This window comes from Lutra lutra, chromosome 17 (assembly GCF_902655055.1).
Source record: "Lutra lutra chromosome 17, mLutLut1.2, whole genome shotgun sequence".
Taxonomy (NCBI): domain Eukaryota; kingdom Metazoa; phylum Chordata; class Mammalia; order Carnivora; family Mustelidae; genus Lutra; species Lutra lutra.
In genome coordinates, this window is record NC_062294.1 from 43,896,602 (window position 1) to 43,909,190 (window position 12,589).

General features: G+C 42.5%; 1 pseudogene; it reads right to left on the minus strand.

Annotated features, from left to right (window-relative positions):
• Positions 1-326: 326 nt before the first annotated feature.
• Positions 327-1,212, minus strand: LOC125088545 (zinc finger protein OZF-like; annotated as a pseudogene).
• Positions 1,213-12,589: the final 11,377 nt, after the last annotated feature.

A 12,589-nucleotide genomic window follows, 5' to 3' on the forward strand; every position in this document is an offset into this window, starting at 1 on the left:
GGGGCACCTGGGTGGCTCAGTGGGTTAAGCCTCTGCCTTCAGCTCAGGTCATGATCTCAGGGTCCTGGGATTGAGCCCCGCATCAGGCTCTCTGCTCAGCTCCCCCACCCCCTCTGCCTGCCTCTCTGCCTACTTATGATCTCTCTCTGTCAAATAAATAAATAAAAAATCTTAAAAAAAAAAAAAGAATGTTCTGATCTTATATTTTGAGCTCCTGCTAAAGGCTTTCCTATGTTCATAATGTTTTACCCCATGATGAATTCTCTGATATGTAGAAGGTGTAAGCTCCTATGAAAGGCTTTGTTATCAAGGCATTTGTACTGTCTTTAATAAGTATGAATTTTCTGATGCCTAACGTGGTGTGACTTCTGGCTGAATGCTTTCCCACAATTGCTACACTGATAAGGCTTCTCACCTGTATGTGTTCTCACATGTAAAGCAGGAGTTGAGAATTGAGAGAAAGCTTTCCAACACTGATTACATCCATAGGGTTTCCTCACCTGTATGACTTCTCCTTTACACAGTAAGAGATGGAATTTGTGAGACGGCTTTCCCACATACCTCACATTCATAAGACTTATCATCAGTGTGAATTCTCACTTGTACAAAAAGTGATGTAATTTCATAGAAGGATTTTCCACATTTATTACACTCAAAGGGTTTGTCTCCTGTATGAATGTTGTGACATTTAATGAGATATTGCTTCTGGCTAAAGGCTGTTCCACATTCATTACATTTAAAAGGTTTTTCTCCAATATGAATTTTCTCATGCTTTGTGAGATTTGATTTGCCGCTGTAGGTTTTCCCACATTCTTTACATGTATAGGATTTTCTCCAGTATGCGTTTTCTGGTGTTTAATGAGGCTTGACTTCTGAATAAAAGTTTTCTCACAGTAATTACATCCAAATGGCTTCTCACTAGTATGAATTTTCTGATGGGTAATGAGATTTTCTTTCTGATTGAAGTATTTTCCACATTCATTACATTTGTAGGATTTCTCTCCAGAGTGAGCAGTGTGATGCTTGGTGAGGCATTCCTTCTGACTGAGGTCTTTTTCACATTCATTACATTCAAACGGTTTCTCTTCCATATGGATTTTCTCATGGTCCGTGATATTTGGTTTGTGGCTAAAGGCTTCCCCACATTTCTTACATGAATAAAATTTCTTTCCAATAGGAATTTGCTGGCGACTTATGAGGTCTGACATCTAAATGGAAAATGCAATAAGGTTTAAATTTTCTCAAGTTCTATGGAGTTGTGCTTCTGGCAAAACAGTTCTCCGAACTGGTTACTGTCATTGAGTTTCTCCACTGTTTGAATTTTTTCATATGCTTCCAGTTGGAGTAACTGGCTAAAGGTTTTCCAGTAGCCTTACATGTACAGGTTTCCTTTGCTGCATTATTACTTTAGTGACTAATAAGATGAGTGTGAATATAACCCCTCACATGGAGAAAGTTAGTTCATTGGGTTTCTCTCCACAGTGTATTCTCAAGTATTTGATAAGCTTTATTTGTGAATCCCTGTTAATACAGATTTCAATTAGTAGGGGTTACTGCAAAATAACACAAGTTATAATACACTTATAATATTCATATCATTTCTTTATTACATGGATTCCTTTATAATATGTTAAGTCTAAATTAAGCTTTCAACTCTAAAATAAATAGATAAAAATTTTTAAGAGGAAAAAAAAGAAAGAAAAGCAGATGGCAGGGAAAGGCACCAAACTGAAATCAGGGGGATTAAATTTTTTTTTTATTTTTTTTTTTTTGAGAGAGAACGCATGTGAGTGGTGGGAGGGGTAGGCAGAGGAAAAGAGGCAGAGGAAGAGAATCTTTTTTTTTTTTTTAAGATTTTATTTATTTGAGAGAGAGGTAGAGAGAGAGAACACAAGCAGGGGGTCGGGATAGAGGGAGAGGGAGATGTAGACTCTCCACTGAGCAGGAAGCCCAAGCAGAACTCGATCCCAGAACCCTGAGATCATGACCTCAGCCATCCAGGTGCTGGGAAGAGAGAGAATCTTTTTTTTTTTTTTTTTTTAAGCGTTTGTTTATTTATTTGACAGAGAGAAATCACAAATAGAGAGGCAGGCAGAGAGAGAGAGAGAGAGAGAGAGGGAAGCAGGCTCCCCGCTGAGCAGAGAGCCCGACGCGGGACTCGATCCCAGCACCCCGAGATCACGACCCGAGCTGAAGGCAGCGGCCCAACCCACTGAGCCACCCAGGCGCCCAAGAGAGAGAATCTTTTTTTTTTTTTTTTAAAGATTTTATTTATTTATTTGACAGACAGAGATCACAAGTAGGCAGAGAGGCAGGCAGAGAGAGAGGAGGAAGCAGGCTCCCTGCTGAGCAGAGAGCCCGATGTGGGGCTTGATCCCAGGACCCTGGAATCATGACCTGAGCCGAAGGCAGAGGCTTTAACCCACTGAGCCACCCAGGCGCCCCAAGAGAGAATCTTAAGCAGGCTCCACACTGAGCCAACTATGGAGCTCTACCTCATGACCCTGAGATCATGACCTGAGCCAAAATCAAGAATTGGCCCCTTAACTGACTGAGCCACCCAGGCACCCCAAATCAGGGGGATTAAATAAATGGTGGGCCCTCATTACTGTTGGACTTCTAAAATTCTGGTATTCAAGAGATGAGAAGACTCTTCTTTGGAGAAATGGAATAGCCCAGGAGAAAATCTGTAATACTAACATTTTGAGACTGACAAAGAAATATCTGAATTCTTGACCAATAGTTCTATAATGAAGATGAAAGGACAGCTATTAATCTGTAAATAAGGGAAAATCTAATATGTTAATGTAAGCCTAGTAATATGAAAGACAAATGAAAGCAATGGAAAAAAGAATTTCCAAGGAAATGGATACAGTAAGGAACAGAAAAAAGACATAAAAACAAAAACAACCCATCAAAACCCCCAATACCAAAGAGAGATAAGATATTATATTAGGGAAACAAATAATGGGTACTATAAAAACTGCTCTTTTTTAAAAAAAAATATTCTTTTTTTATTTTTATTTTTTATTTTATTTTTAAAAAATATTTTATTTATTTATTTGACAGAGATCACAAGTAGGCAGAGAAGCAGGCAGAGAGAGAGGAAGGAAAGCAGGCTCCCCGCTGAGCAGAGAGCCCGATGTAAGTAAGGCTCCATCTCAGGACCCCGGGGTCATGACCTGAGCGGAAGGCAGAGGCCACAACCCACTGAGCCACCCAGATGCACCCCCCTATTCTTTAAAAAAATTTTTTTTTTACTTATTTGACAGAGAGAGCACAAGCAGGGGGAGCAGCAGAGGGAGAGGGAGAAGCAGGCTCTCTGCTGAGTAAGGAGCCTGATGCAGGGCTTGATTCCAGGACCCTGGAAGCATGACATGAGCTAATGGCAGATGCTTAACTGAATAAGCCACCAAGGTGCCCCTAAAAACTGCTCTTGAAATAAAAAGATAACTATTATTAAAATTTTTTTTAAAGATTCTATTTATCCATTTGACAGAGATCACAAGTAGGCAGAGAGGCAGGCAGAGAGAGAGGGGGAAGCAGGCTCCTCGCTGAGCAGAGAGCCCGAAGTGGGGCTCGATCCCAGGACCCTGGGATCATGATCTGAGCTGAGGCTTTAACCCACTGAGCCACCCAGGCGCCCCTATTATTAAAATTTTAATAGCAGATATGGGAAATAGTGTTGTGGAAATCACTCAGTTGTAGGAAAAAGAAATTTTAAAAAGGTAATAAATGATGAAAAATATAACAGATAAAATTAGGGATTTCAATATCCAGATAAAAGGAGTTAAAGAGAGAGAGGAACAAACTGAATGGAGGAAACTTTCAGAGAATAAATATAAACTTTCTAGAAATATAGGTCATGATTCTTCAAAATAAAGAGGCCCCTGTACAATGACAAAAAGACCCATGCCAAAGCACACCTTTGTGAAATTTCAGAAAACTAGGTACGTAGAGATCTTAAGTGCTTCCAAAGAGAAAGAAAAACAGAACACAAACTGTCATCATACTTTAAGATAAAAAACCATAAACTTTGTATAATTCTCTCAGAATTCTAAGGGCAAACAATGCCTAATCTAAAATGTCAAGTCTATTTGGGCTATCATCCAAAAGTGGTAGAATAAAGACCTTTTCGACTTATAAGGACCCAAAATTTTTACTCCATATTAACCTTTTTCAAGGTGGTAAGGGAAATATTAAACCAAGAATAAAAGAAGACACTGCTCCAGAAACCAGTAATCCAACATAAAAAAGAGGTAAAGGTCTGCCAAGTACAGGTGGGCCTCTCAGTTGGCAACCCCAGGGTAAGCTCTGCCCACCAGTGCACCCACAGTAGTCACTCCAGGTTTTAGGGTAGCTGATGGCCAGCCCCGTCCACCAGCATGGTGGCAGCTGCCAGGGGCAGCCATAACAGAGGGGCACAGGCAGCCCACATAGGGCATACCTCTGGAGCACTTGGTTTTGGTAACCAGTGGGGGACTGCACTACTGGGAAAGAAAAAATAAATAAATAAAAAGAGGTGAAGGAAATTTGCAAGATGACCACGTGTTGGTTATTAACCTATTGTTTTTCAGCTCCACATTGAACCTTTTATAGGTTTCTCTAATGCTGGGACTGGGAGTCTGAAAACCGCATTTCTCAAACTCCTTTGCCATTTAGCTTCCTTCCTTTTTTTTTTTTTTTAATTCACTGATAAATGCTACAAATTCATTAACTCTATAGTGGAGAAAGTCATGGACCCTATTTAAACTAAGTAATAAAAATTACCATCAGGGCGCCTGGGTGGCTCAGTGTGTTAAAGCCTCTGTCTTTGGCTTGGGTCACGATCTTGGGATCCTGGGGTCGAGCCCCGCATCAGGCTCTCTGCTCGGCAGGGAGGCTGCTTTCCTGTCTCTCTCTCTGCCTGCCTCTCTGCCTACTTGTGATCTCTGTCAAATAAATAAATAAAATCTTAAAAAAAAATAGCATTGCAGGTAATGGAATATATTGACATTGTGTGTCTCCGGATAGGATAAACTGGTAATAGCATAGCATCACTTGTATGGGTTATTTCCCAGAATGTATAAATGATGAGGAGCACCTGGGTGGCTCAGTCGGCTGTGTGGGGGACTCGATTTCAGTTCAGGTCATGATGTCATGGGTCCTGAGACTGAGACCTGTGGTGCTCAGGGGGGAGTTCTGCCCCCCCCCCCCCGACTCTCCCTCTGCCCTTCCCTCCACACACTTGCAGGCTCTTTGTCTCTCTCAAAAAATAAACAAATCTTTTTAAAAAATATATAAATGATGAGAAAACATCAGGTAAACCCAAATTGAAGAACATTATACAAAATAACTAACCTGTACTCTGAAAAGGTTAAGACTGTCAACAGGTGGAATAAACAGAAAACAAATAGGTGGTAGATTTAAACCTAAATATTTTTAGCAATTTCATTAAATGTACATAAGAAAGTGTGTTTCTAAACTTGAGGATCTCGACTGATAAAATCAAAGATCTCTTAACAATTATTTTGCAACCTTCTTTCTTGCTTTAAAAGCATGTTAAATTACTATTTTAATCCATACTAAACATTTTATTTTATTTTTAATATTTTATTTATAGATGGGAGAGAATGAGAGAGAAAGAGAGAGAGCATGAAAGGGGAGAAGGTCAGAGGGAGAAGCAGACTCCTTGCTGAGCAGGGAGCCCGATGTGGGACTCGATTCTGATTAGTCCAGGATCATGACCTTAGCTGAAGGCAGTCGCTTAACCAACTGAGCCACCCAGGCGCCCTAAAAACATGTCTATTTTAACCTAAAAACCCATTTTATGTTTCTTCTGTCAACCTTCAAAGAAAACTGATGCTGCAAAAAGATGCCTTCTTACCATTTTACGGATGAGGCTTAGTGGTTAATTGGTGATACAGATACAATCCTGCTCTCCCAAATAGGTGTCCTGTGCTCACATGTACACAGCACCCAGTCACCTCTGCGGTCACAACGCAGCATCTCCGGACTCGCCTTTGCCCGGCCGCCTTCTGCACCTGAGCGCGTCCCTCGGGCGCGTCCCCACGTCTCCCCGCAAGCCCGTGATTCCTTTCCCTGTCGCGGCCTCTAAATGGTCCAGAGAGAGACCACTGGGTCCCACCTTCACTCACCCTCAGCGCTAAGCGACCGAGGTTTGCGCTCACCGACAAAGATGAAATGTCAGCCCTTTGCGTGCAGAGGGCGTACCAGCCCCTCTAGAAACCTACCCGGCGCCGCCGCCTCTCGGATCCGGTGGCCCGGACCAGGTGTCCGCTCGCATTCTAGTCTGAGCGTCTGCTTTTCCGGCCAGGACTACATTTCCCACAGACGCTGCGGCTCGAGGCGGCGTCGCGGCGAAACCGGCGTCTTGTCCCGTGCCTACGGCAGCGCTCGAGCCGCCCGAGGCCAGGCGCCTGGAGGCCTGGCGGTTGCATCCAGCCGACCGGCTCCGCGTACCAGCCGCTCCGCGTCGGGTCTGGCGGTTCTGTTTGGCGCGGAGAAGCTGTACGAGCCCAGTGTCCACGCTGAGAAGAGTGCCGAGGCCTGCTGCCGGCTTCCGGACTACATTTTCCAGTGGACTCCGCAGGTGGACGCTACCTTCCTCAGGATTTCGGCCGCTTTGCGGGATGGCGGGACCGTTGGCTTCCCCGAGTTAGTAGCTGCGGGGAGTTTGGAGTCCGGGGCAACTTAACCTGTTCGGGCCAGAACGGAACTAGGGAAGGACTAGGGTGAGGAGTGCAGGTAGGAGCATTTCGTGTCCGGAGCGGACTGAAGAGAAGAGAGAGAGAGAGAGTGTGTGTGTGTGTGTGTGTGTGTGTGTGTGTGTGTGTATGTGTCAGAGAGAAAGAAAGAGAGGGGAAGGAGGGAAAATGGAGGGGGAGAGAGGTTATTTGTGATTGTTACTGCGTGTCGTCGTGGTGTGTGATTGTGACTGTATGTGGTGATAACTCTAGGTGATGGAGTAGGGTGCTTGGGACTGTGCATCTTCCCAGAATGGGTATGTGATTGTGATTGCATGACTGTACCATCGTGCGCAGGGACGTAGAGGACCTGTGATTGTGCATTTGGGAGTGTGTCCCGCGGTAGGGGTGTGTGTGGGATTTTGGGAGCATGTGCGGCACCGTGTGTGTGGGGGTCTGTGACTGTGTGGTGTTAGGTGTCTGTGGCTGTGCACGTGTGAGTAGTGTGACCCCCTTGGGGGGTGTTTGTGTGTGTGTGTGTGAGAGAGAGAGATTGTGATTGTCTGGCTTTGGGGAAGGGGTTTGTGGGTGTGGGGAGGCTGTGTGATTCTGACTTTGTGTGTCCCCTAGGTGTGTATGTGGGATTATATGTAAATGAGTGACCTGGTACAGAACCACGTTTGCACATGAGGTGGAGGGTTTTGTAAATGTGCAGGTGTGACTCACCACTCTATCCAGGAGACATCTGTGAGTTCATGACAGATTCTGATCCTTTCCTGTAACTACCTTAGACTGGACTCTAGTCTTCCCTGACTTTCCTTTGTATGTCTGTGGTGACAGTGAGGGAATGGAGGAAGTGTGTGTTCCAACCTGGTCAATGGAATTCCAAGAAAACCCAGTGTCTCTTCAATTTCTTCTTTCTTTCTACAGTTTCTATTGCTAAGAGGAAGACTAAAGAATGATTATTGAACAGCCAGAGGCCACGATCAAGGTGCTTTGGGGTTTTTTTCTTTCTTCCCTGAAATAGTTCTCGTTTCTCAGAGCATAATTTTTTCCCTCTTCTGACAGTTCCTGACTATCAAAAGCCCATTCAACAAACCATTTGTATATGGGGCCTTGGAGTTAGATCCAAATACTCAGTTTTTAAATCTATCCCCTCCCTCTTAGTATTAATTTGGCAGTTTCTTCTATGTGCCAGATCTCTACTAAGATCTCTGCTGGTCTAGTCAGGTAAATACAAGAGCCTTTTCATAAAAGAATTGTTGGAAATAAGATTACCTTGTATGTAACATCACATACCACAGTCCTGGTATTGAAAGCCATGCAATTTATGGGATGGTGTTGTCTAGTCTCAGTCCAAGTAAGTTACAAGATCTTTCACTTTGGCAGTATTTTTGAGGTATAAATGAGATTTGGGGGCTTGATCAATGAATTCTGTATCAATAAGACCAGGATTTACCAGGTAATCTGTGAGTAAACACTTGAACCAGTTTCCAGGTCTGTTTTGAATTAAAGGCTCAAATGGTTCTTTTTGGGGGTACTCAACCTGGAATCTGTGTCCATCCTTGACTTCTAAAGGGAAAGAGACTATAACGATACTAAGGATTACAAAAAAGATAGATCTAGAACCACCACCTTAGGGCAATCTTTAAGATAATAATAGCCAAGGGCGCCTGGGTGGCTCAGTGGGTTAAGCCGCTGCCTTCGGCTCAGGTCATGATCTCAGGGTCCTGGGATTGAGTCCCGCATCGGGCTCTCTGCTCAGCAAGAAGCCTGCTTCCCTCTCTCTCTCTCTGCCTGCCTCTCCGTCTACTTGTGATCTCTCTCTGTCAAATAAATAAATAAAATCTTTAAAAAAAAAAAGATAATAATAGCCAAAATGAGTTTCATAAATAAGGAAATTTTAAGTAATTCCCACTATAAGGGGAATTTTATGCAGTTAATTGAAACTGTGAGATGGAACATATGCATTTTCAACATTGTGGACTAACACCTATGCCCAGGTGAGAGGGCAGTTCAGATGTTGGAAGCCTTTGCATGTAAAAGTTCAGCTGATCCACATCTAGGCCACAGTTTTCTCATTTGATCTGTACAGTCACCTATTAACTGGTCTCTACTTCCTCTATTGCCTTCCTAAAATTACTTCTTAACACAATAGCCAGGGTCATTCTTCCAAAATGTACATCAGATTATGTCACTTCTTGACTTAAAGCTTTCTGTGGTTTCCCATTTCAGAATAAAAACCGAAGTCTCTATGGTTGTTTTTATAGCCCTATGTGATCTGGCTCTCTGTTAACCTGACTTTATCTTCTCTAAATTTTTTTAGTAACTTAATTCTGACCCCTTAGCATATGAGTTTGCTGATTCTCCTGCCTGGAATTTTCTTACTCCTGGCATCACTTACTCCTTCACTTTCTTCAGGACTTAACTCAGATGTCACCAAATTGGAAAAGTTGTCCTTGACCATCCTGTATAGAATAGCACCTCAACCAATGCACTTCTTATCACCCCTGTCCTATTTAATTTTTCTCCATAGCTCTTATCATTTTTTAACTGAGACATAATTGACATATAACATTAGTTTCAGGTATACAACATAATTCAATATATGTATATTTTGTGAAATGATCTCGTAAGTCTAGTTAACATCTATCACCACACAGCTTTTTGTTGTTGTTGTTGTTTTTTAAGATTTTATTTGGGGCGCCTGGGTGGTGGCTCAGTTGGTTAAGCCTCTGCTTTCAGGCTTGGGTCATGATCTCAGGGTCCTCAGATCAAGCCCTGCATTGGACTGTCTGCTCAGCGGAGAGCCTGCTTTTCCCCCTCTCTGCCTGCCTCTCTGCCTATTTGTGATCTCTCTCTCTGTCCAATAAATAAATAAAATCTTAAAAGATTTTGCTTATTTGCTGGAGAGAAAGAGTGAGAGAGAGAGCATAAGCAGGGGAGTGGCAGGCAGAGGGAGAAGCAGGCTTGATCTCAGGACCCTGGGATCATGATCTGAGGTGAAGGCAGAGGCTTAACTGACTGAGTCACCCAGGCATCCCCATCACCACACACAGTTAATAAATACTTTTCTTGTGATGAGAATTTTTAAGATCTACTCTTAGCAACTTTCAAATACTGTATACAGTGAAATTATTAACTATATTCAACATGCTATACATTACTTCCCTAGGAGTTATTTATTTTATAACTGGAAGTTTGTACCTTTTGACCACTGTCACCCATTTTGCCTTCCCAGCTTCCCACATCTGGAAATACTGATCTATTCTTATATCTCGAGTTCAGTTTTTTAATTTTTTTAAGATTTCCACATATAAGTGAGATTATGCAGTCTCTTTTTCTGTCTGACTTAATCCATTTAGCTCTCAGTGTCCATCCATGTTGTTGCAAATGTCAGGGTGTCCTTCATGTCTTAAAATAATTCCAGCTAATTAACATTCAGTGTTAGTTTCAGGTGTACAATGTAGTGATTCATCAGTTCTCTACATTATTCCGTGCTCATCAAGATAAGTGTGTTCTTGGGATGCCTGGGTGACTAGTTGGTTAGGTGTCTGCCTTCAGCTCAGGTCATGATCCCAGAGTCCTGCGATAGGTACTGTATCAGGCTCCTTGCTGAGCACGGAGCCTGCTTCTCCCTCTGCCTTCCTCTCCCCACTGCATGTTCTCTCTCTCTCTCTTTCTCAAATAAATAAATAAAATCCTAAAAAAAAAAAAAAAAAAGGTAAGTGTGCTCTTAATCCCTTTCAACTATTTTACCTAACCCTTCACCCACCTCCCCTCTGGTAACCATCTGTTCTTTGTAGTTAAGAATCTGTTTTTTTGGGTTGTCCCTTTTGTTTGTTTGTTTTGTTTCTTAAATTTTGCATATGAGTGAAATCATAATGGTATTTGTCATTCTCGGACTGACTTATTTCACTTAGCTTTATACCCTCTAGATCTTTCTATGTTGTTGGAAATGGCAAGATTCCATTCCTTTTTAATGGCTGAGTAATATTCCATTGTGTGTGTGAGTGTGTGTGTCTTCTTCATCTATCAATGGACATTTCCATAATTTGGCTATTGTAAATAATGCTGCAGTAAACATAGGAGTGCATATATCTTTTTAAATTAGTATTCTTTGGGTAAATACCCAGTAGTGGAATTACTAAGTCATGTGGTAATTCTATTTCTAATTTTTCTTTTTAAAGATGTTTTTTATTTGTTTGACAGAGAGAGACAGCAAGAGAGGGAACACAAGGGGGAGTGGGAGAGGGAGAAGCAGGCTTCCTGCCAAACAGGGAGCCCGATGCGGGGCTCGATCCCAGGACCCTGAGATCATGACCTGAGCTGAAGGCAGACACTTATCGACTGAGCCACCCAGGCGCCCCTCTCTTTCTATTTTTTTTCACTCCAAGTGCCATATATCTAATTTTTAAAAAAGATTTATTTATTTATAAGAGAAAGAGAACACGAGCAGAGGGAGGAGCAGAGAGAGAGACTCTCCAGGAGACTCCCCACTGAGGGTAGAGCTCCACGCAGGGCTCAATCTCATGACCTCAAGATCATGACCCGAGCCAAAATCATGAGTTGGATGTCCACCCACCTGAACAACCCAGGAGCCTCTGTAGATCCAATTTTTTGAGGAACCTTCATACTATTTTCCACAGTGACTGCACCCAGTGTGCCTTCCAACCAATAGTGCATAAGAGTTCCTTTGTCTCCACATCCTCACCAAAACTTGCTGTTTCTTGTGTTTTTCATTTTAGCCATTCTGATAAGTGTGAGATGATAACTCATTGTAGTTTTGATTTGCATTCTTGTGATGATCAGTGATGTTGAGCCATCATGTTCTGTTGTCCATCTATATGTGTCTTCTTTGGAGAAATGTGTGTTCATGTCTTCTGTCTTTTTAAAAATTGGATTGTTTGTTTTTTTTGGGTGTGAGTTTTATCAGTTCTTTATATATTTTGAATACTAACCCTTTATCAGATATGTCATTTGCAAATATTTTCTTCCATTTGATGGGTTGTCTTTTAGTTTCATTGTTTCCTTTGCTGTGTAGAAGTTTTTACTTTGGTATAATAAATTACTATTTTTAAGATTTTATTTTATTTTTTTTTTAAAGATTTTATTTATTTATTTGACAGAGAGAGATCACAAGTAGGCAGAGAGAGAGAGGAGGAAGCAGGCTCCCCACCAAGGAGAGAGCCCGACACGGGGCTCGATCCCAGGACCCTGGGATCACGACCAGAGCCAAAGGCAGAGGCTTTAATCCTCTGAGCCACCCAGGCGCCCCAGATTTTATTTTATTTTATTTTATTTTTTTTTAAAGATTTTATTTATTTATTTGACAGAGAGAAATCACAAGTAGGCAGAGAGGCAGGCAGAGAGAGAGGAGGAAGCAGGCTCCCCGCTGAGCAGAAAGCCCGACGTGGGGCTTGAACCCAGGACCCGGGATCATGACCCGAGCCGAAGGCAGCGGCTTAACCCACTGAGCCACCCAGGCACCCCAATTTATTTTATTTTTTTAAAAAGGTTTTATTTATTGATTTGAGAGAGAGACAGACAGACAGAATGAGAGAGCATGAGAGGGGAGGTCAGAGGGAGAAGCAGATTCCCCATGGAGCTAGGAGCCAAATGTGGGATTCCATCCCAAGACTCCAGGATCATGACCTGAGCTGAAGGCAGTCGCTTAACCACTGAGCCACCCAGACACCCTAAGACTTTATTTTTAAGCGATTTCTACACCTGGTGTGGAGCCCAAACTCACAACCCTGAGATCAAGAGCCACATTTTCCACTGACTGAGCCAGCCCCAGTCACAATACATTATTCTTGCCTCTGTTTCCCTTGCCTCAGGAGACCTATCTGGAAAAATGTTGCTATGAGCAATGTCAGAGAAATTACCACCTGTGTTCTCTT